An 8,088-nucleotide genomic window follows, 5' to 3' on the forward strand; every position below is an offset into this window, starting at 1 on the left:
AAACTAACATGCAGGTTGTTTATACAGTATGGATACCCTGGACAAAAGGATAATTCTCACCTCAGGAGGACAGAGCATGGTAATGAGAGATCTCCCCCTGCTGTTTAGAACAAAAAGTAATTTAAAACTCATGATATTATCTGGATTTTTCCCTTAAATGATTTCAGACTGGTTGACCACAGGTAACAAAACTCAAAAATTTAGAATGCCTCATAGAGAGAACAACTGTACTAAGTATATATAGTGTTGCATTAAATTTGACCTAAAACTATCTCTATAATTTGAATCTCTATGTAGCAAACAACAATCTAAGTTAATACATAAACAATATGCAACCTAATTCAAGAGTATGTTCTTGTAACAAATATCGGAATAGTAGCCAATCACAGCAGCTAAGATCCAACCAACATCAAGTTGCCAATGGTCAAAATATGTCCATATAAGGAAGGCATGGGCCACTGTCAACACTACCTCCCTGCCTTCACCCCTATCACACTGTGTTCACAGTTGCTGGGTGAGCCTGTGCCTATCTTGATTCTGAGTGATGCCCCATATATGAATTGTTCATTGCTTGAATAAGCTTCATTATATTTGTCTAAAAATTTTCTATTAACAGTAGTAATAATGTGGAGACAATACTATGGCTGCTACCAAGGTGAAAGTTGTTTCTGAGCATAAACAGCTCTCAAAAAATTCCCCCAGGTTTCCAGTCACCCTCTTTCTCCCCTATTGGTGGAAACGAATAGGAGGAAGACTCAAAGAAAAAATGTTATTTGTAGAGTTCTTGTCTCCATGTGACTAAGCAATGTATAAAGGGCAAGAAGGTTTGGGTTGTGGAACAGTAAATTAAAAATATGCACATGTGCACAAATATACAAACGCACACAAATATATCTATGAACTGTGCTTTTGCTAAGTAAACCCAAAGAGATTAATTCAATGAAAAGCAAAGTACCAAAATTTCTTAAAAATATTGAAAAGTAGTAATATGCTAGGAATTACCTCTATTCATGAGCTAATATTTATGATCTTGAAATATAATGGCTCTCTGGTATTTTCTGTCTGTGATCTCTAATAAATATATTTCCATTTCCAGAAATACTAAAGATTAATACATGAGAATTTCCATTAGGATTCACTTTATTTTCTGAAATTGTTAAGTTTTTGCTTTTAATTCTGAGGTATAATATCAATGTTTTTCTTTTCTTGCACACTTGCAGTTTATTCTTTTATAATTTATTTCATACTTGGACTTTTAATATTTTGCTTCTCTTTCTCAGTTGTAGATTGTTCTTTATTATGTTCTTTCATGCTTGGAGCCTGGTTTGTTTTCACAGTAGAAGTTTGAAAACTTTGCTTTTTTTTCTTAGTTGAAGTTCGAAAACTTTTTTCTTTCTTACTTGAAGTTGGAAAACTTTGCTTTTCTTTCTTAGTTGAAGTTTGAAAACTCTTCTTTCTTACTTGAAGTTGGAAAACTTTTCTTCATCAGTCAAAAATTGAACGCTTCGCCTTGGTTTCATGGGTGGAATTTCAACATTTTCCTCTTGCCTGGGTAAAGTTTTAACAGTTGGCTCTTCTGCCTTCTTTCATTTATCAGATTTTTTTCTGGGTTAACAAAAAGAAAAGAAAGCAAAGGCAAAGCAAACCTGCAAGAAGAATATATAGCAGCATTAACAGGTAAGTCCACCATGATGGTATCCTCCTTCTCTGAGGGGGTGGGCCACTGTCGACACCACCTCCCCTGCCTCCTTCAGGCAGTTGGGTGTGGCCAGTCACAGTCACAATGGCAGTGATATTTATTATTACAGATCCCTCTCATATGGCAGGCATCAGGCGAACAAACATCTTCCCAAAGAGGCATAGGGACACGCTTCCTGTGGAGACACATATATTCTGTGCCACACATTGTACCATCATCTTTCACTTTACCGACATCAATTATGCTCATGCCAAGATGATAGTCTGTTCCCCAGCAGGTGACCCCATTGACTTGAGCTAAAAGCACAGTAGTGTGTTCTTCTAATAAAGGAATTTCTATCACATTCTCACACTGAACTCACCCACACAAGATATCTGAGATATCGCATGGTACATAGCTAGTGTCATCCATACCACAGTGACCAAAACGGTCACCTCTGGTGTTAATTTACTTGTAACAGATCTGATTTGCAATCTTGGCTTCTTTGCCAAAAATTTTCGTACACCACTCATCATGGCTGCTGCATCTCTTTTCATAGTAGAAGCTATTGTTCAGGCAAGGGAACCTGTCTTCCACATACACATCATCTGGACACTTAGGCGAAGTGCCATCACACCACTCTGGCAGATCACAGTCATTTTCCTGTGCTCTGCACACTGTGACTGATGGCTTGAACTTGCAGTCTTTGCAACAAAGCCCTGAAGTACAATCAGCCCCAGGTTTCAGAGTGCAGTCTTGCAAACAACATAAATCATTTGTACATGATTTTATGGCGCCACAATCACACTGCTCCTCTCCTTCAACCACACCTTTCCCACAGTGCTTTTTTGTGAAGATGTTCTCTGGATTCGGTGTACTGTGCAGACAAGTACTATTGTTAATGATGTTAAAAAATGCAGTTGATGAACACTTCTGCAGGTTTGACTTCTGGATTCATGATGCATAATCTTTCCCCACACACACAATTGCTATCATCGTCTCACATCCACAAATTATGGCCAAGCTCATAGGCCACAGCAGATGCAAGTGGAAGTGGTTGGTCACTTAAAATACACTCTAATCCACAATTTCTATTTATGTCACATACTCCTTTATAATGTGATGTGAAAGGCTTTTCATCACAAAAATCTTGTTTTATGATAATATGTGCAGCATCATGACTCACACAAGAATTAAAAGCTGTTTTTTTTTTCCAAGTGCAAAATTCATACATCATTCTCCGTGTGGTACTTGCTGTATAGGGGTTTCTTTCATTCCAGATCTCCAGTCCAGTGAGAATCACATCAAGACCCATTATTTTATAAAAGGCATCTACTAAATCTATAGCCATAATTACTTCTAATTCCACTTTTGAAATATTTTCTCCCTGAAAAATGAATTGTTCGTGTTCTATCACAATTGCCAGTTCAAGAAACCATTGGTGGGCCCACACACCCTCAAGGGAACTATGCATCAGAGTGGCACTAACATTTTCTTGAAACTTTAATTGCCAATATATTTCTTCTTCTGTTAATCCACATCTGGGTAGAGACTGTGTCTCCTCATCGTCATTCTTATATACCAAATGTTCAAAGGTGGCAGAAAGGATTTTGGGCTTGATATCATAAGCAATGCCATTTATCTGTAGCATTCCTTGTAATCCTCCAAAACAAGTATTTTAAGGGCAACCAGGGATTCTGGGTCTCCTTCCACATAGCCATGATAGTAGCAGTAATTTTGGAAAAAAGTCTGGTCCTCAACTAGAGCACCCTGGTCAGTGTAGGTGAACAAAGTCTCTGGACACCAAAACTTTCTTGGCCTTCATGTGGACAATGTGTGTCTTGCCCCCAAAGTGCAGGCTGTAGGAGAGCTACCCTGGAGTCCTTATGTGTCTGCCAGGACCATTTACCCTCAAGGGTATCACCACTTCTGGGGTTTGTGATATTGAGAATGCCCAATCAAGAGCCAACCTGAAAGGAAAAGAGGCACTAATGTGCCAGCAGTCTGGCTGCAGCAAAATAACCAGGGGGTGACGAACAACTTGTGTACATTGATACAGCAGGAGTAGGAGCCGTTTATTGTAGGACAACAGAGGTATTTATACATTCCACACAGCTTATCTTAATTAGCATAAACTAGATACATCAGTCAACCAATAAGGAATCTCCACACTTAATGGCTCGCTGGCATTACTTCACAAACCACTCCCTCTGGCAAAATGCCAGGCGTCATCCAGACTTGTTTACAGACTCTAACACTAATGGCCGGAATAGATGGAGAGTGTACTTCATAGGCACCAAGACCTCACCCACAGCCATTATGAAATGAGGGTGAGAGCAAAGGAGGGGAGGGCAGGAGTCACTGCTTGTCAGTCTCCACCCTTTGAGTTGGTTGCATGTATCACTGCTATTTAATGGTCTTTCTTCCAGCAGAGTCAATCCATAAGAGTAGCAACTAAAAATAAGAACAAAAAGAAGCGTAGAGATGGGGGTTGTTGTCTGAGCAGGCCAGGGTGAAGGAGAAAGAATAGATATGGATTAAAATGGAAGAGTTTTTTGTTATAGGAAGTGCAATGAATTTGCTCTTGAGTATCTTAGGCAGAGTTAGACTCTGATGTACAAAAGAAGGGCAATTGGCCACAGGGGGATGATCACTGAACCTCAGTGAAGGCCACATGGATTCATTATACATGTATGTTTATATGTGAACCTTTCCTCCATAGATTTTTAAATCAGGAGTGTGTTATTCCCTTGAAAGGGAAGCATATTTTCTTTTGATGAGGGAATCTTGATTTACACATAATGACTTGAAAATATATCACTCCTCCTTTATTTGTATTTCGTATGATCAATTAGTCACCTTAATCAGGAGAAATATAATCTACAAAAGTGCTCACATGTTATTTTTTCTCATGGTCCTTCATATGTAAAGGATTATGTCCATGCAACAAATCAGTATTTGTCCTATCTTCATTCACAGCTTGTTAAATCACAAAGTATCTAAACATCACCTCTACTGTACAAATACTGGTATCCACTGTAAAGGACACTACAGTTCAATAAACAAAATAGTACAATAAACATACAGGAGGCATTACTTTGGGCTGATGACATTCACAGATGTTTGTATTTGATTCTGCTCTTAGGAAAGAAAACATTTTTTAAAATCTCTGCACAGATTAAATGGGAAGGAAATCAAACTCGCTGTAAAAGCCACAGTTGGAAGTGGAAGGATGCTGAAGGCAAAAGGAAGTGCCTTCAGAAACGGAAGGAGATCAATGAACCTCAAGAGGAGGCAAGAAAATGTGATGGATGTTAACAGTGGTTTTCTAGAACAAAAGGATCAACCTCCTAGCATTTTTAGGATTATGGGCCAACTAACTCCCTAAATAAACATTTTCAAATATATTTATTTCATAAATTAAATGACTACATAGATAGATATAGATATAAATACAAATATTAGCTAGCTTAGTAATAAAGTGAAAATGAGAAATCTGCTGCTAGCACAGAGTTGTTGGGCAATTCTGACTTCGTACCTTGTACTTGGATAAGCTATTAACAGAACATAGTATGCAGGCACTGGACTACCCACTGGGGAAAACATAAGTGAATAGTATAGACCTAAGTAAGTTAATGGTCTTAATCATACATTTAGGCACAGTGTTTGAGGCAAAAGTGTACCTTATGAATTTGTAAAATTGCATTTAATATTTTGCATAAAATATCTATTTGGAAAGTGGGAGTGTCCAGTCTTTATAAGATCATTGAAGTAATGAGATTATTAAAGTAATGAGATTAAGAGCTGCTAGCTTAGGAAACACTGAGTGGCACATGTCTGTGAGTCCAGAAACTCAGGAGGCTGAGCCAGGAGGATTGAAAGTTCAAGGCCAGCCTTGAACTTAGAGAGGCCCTAAGCAACTTAGTGAGTTCCTGTCTTAAAATAAAAAATGAAAAGGGATAGTGATGTAGCTCAGTGGTAAATTGCCCATGGGTTAAATCTCCAGTCCCCACCCCCCTACACCAAAAAAAAAAAAGAATTGCTAGCAAAAAAAAAAATGTTCTTCAAGGACAGGAAGATCTGCTCCAAGAAATTTAAAATACGTGAATGAAATATCATACCTCAGACTATGTAACAGAAAAATGAAAGTTGCCAAATTCAGTACCTACCATCTCCTAGACCCAGGACCCATTTCTCTTTAAGTTTTCTTTTATCTGAATTCTAAATTCTTTGACTTATTCCACTGAGAATCATTTTGATGTCACTTATGGAAACTTCATTTCATGAAATACAGCAACAACCTCTTCTCTACTCACCTTTCTTTATGAAGAGAGCCTTATCCCTACTTAATGTTACAAAAATTTTATATCATCAGTATGAAACCTACCAGAGGGGTAGCTTTCCAGTCGCAGAATTACCATGTGCCATACACACTAGATGTTGCATTGTAATTTACTTTGATCACTAAAGCTAATTCCAAACTACTAAACTAGCAGCCATCATATAACATTAAATATCTTTTTTTCCTCATTCATAAACCAATCTCCACAATACTTCTACACAAACTACAAAGAATCCGACAGCTGATATATCACTTCCCTCTCTGCTAAGAACCTTACCCATATCCTCCCCTTGTTTGGTAAGTACGTGGGCAACCCACACACCACCCACTATGTGGTTCCTTTTACCTTTACAGTAATCTCCCACCACATTTTGCCATCAGCCTATGATGAGATGCATCAGTACCCTTGAGCATTCCTAAGCTTACATATTAAAAATTTAACAACTTTTATTCCTAATGAAAACGTACTCATTAAATTTATGGAAGACTCATCTTTTCTATCCACATTTTACCCCTGCTCAAGTTTCCATCATTGTAACCGTCATCCCTATACCCTTGCTCTAGACTGCATCAGTTCAACCACATTTGGCCAAAGTCCTCAACCCAATCTAGATTAATGTTTTTGCCTGATTTTGCCCCTCCTACAACATGCTAGGGACACAACTGGAAAAAATAGACCACAGTCTACCTAGGGGAATGTTTAAAAGGTGAAAACTTAAAAATTTAGGATGAGATACCCACATACTTCAGTCTCAAGGATGAAATGATAAAGATATGTTTATTTCAAAAACTCCAATGTTTGTAATAATCTGAGTTTTACTTATTGTCCACACTGTTTATTTTTTTTTTTTACTTTCTGCTTTTAAAAATTTCTTCACCAATACCTAGGAGCCTAAACAAAAGTGAACATTGTCTTTGTTTTTATAAGTTTTTATTACTATAGAATTTTAATGCTAGCTTGAGTTGGCAAGCCAAGAGTTCTTCATTTAATGCATGGTTAATTAAAAATCAGGTATTTTAATTAGTCTTTGCTTTGTGTTTGCATGTATGTGGCAAGGGACTCATTTCATCATCATTAAAGCCACAGAATGCCTGGGTAGCTTGGGTAAAATAATCAAGTAACATAAATGAAGGTTTACTGCACAAAGTTCCAAACCTCTACAAAATAAATAAAGCACAATCCCCAGAAGGAATCCCTGGGTAACAACACCTCTAGCTTGTGAATAAAATTCTAATGTTCTAATTTGCTCTACAGTTTTCTCTTGCTCATATATTTGGGAATTATGAAGGAGAGATACTTTTTGTTGTGATGAAAAAGACTTCTCTATTAATGATACCACACGGCTGAAAATGAACTTAGGTAATGTACATATAACAGAAGCAAGTAAGAGGGAGTCAGCCAACTTGTAAACTATTTGAGCCAGAACATCTTTGCACTCATAACATTATTTTATACTTTGGACGCAGAGATCACTCCTCTTGAAAGAATAAAACATTTTCAATAATTTTGTGTAAGAGTACATGAAGAGTTCAGAGACTTCAAAGTAAATGGCCATGCATCATCTTTGATAAATGTTGTTTTCTTTTTTCCATGGCTTTACCCCATCCATTAAACTCTGTACCCTAATTATAACATCCCTTCTTGCTCTAATTTTCAGCCTAATTCCAAGTTTTTTTTTTTTAAACTGTGGGTAACAATATAAAAATATGGAGATTTAGAGGCACTGTATTATCAAAGGAATATAATAAAATACTATAAAGGACAGAGATCTTCCTAAAGGTCTGAATATTTGAAAAGAATCACAGGGGTTGTGTGTGTGTGTGTGTGTGTGTGTGTGTACACATGTGCATGCATGCGTGCATGGGTATGTGTGTTACTTCATGCATAAATACTGGTACCTATCTCCTGATGAGTTGTTGGATCCTATGATCTTATTATTGTTACAACTTTCTTCATGAATCATTTGTAATACCTGTCTTATGGACAAATATTTTTATTTGAGACCTTACATGACAAGGAGAAGTAAAAATTCCTTCTTTCCAATGTTTCACATTTAATTTCTAGAAT

At 37.2% G+C, this 8,088-nt stretch overlaps 1 pseudogene; it reads right to left on the reverse strand.

The window, feature by feature from the left end:
• Positions 1–1,750: 1,750 nt before the first annotated feature.
• Positions 1,751–3,910, reverse strand: LOC139705112 (disintegrin and metalloproteinase domain-containing protein 21-like; annotated as a pseudogene).
• Positions 3,911–8,088: the final 4,178 nt, after the last annotated feature.

This window comes from Marmota flaviventris, chromosome 3 (genome assembly GCF_047511675.1).
Source record: "Marmota flaviventris isolate mMarFla1 chromosome 3, mMarFla1.hap1, whole genome shotgun sequence".
Lineage (NCBI taxonomy): Eukaryota > Metazoa > Chordata > Mammalia > Rodentia > Sciuridae > Marmota > Marmota flaviventris.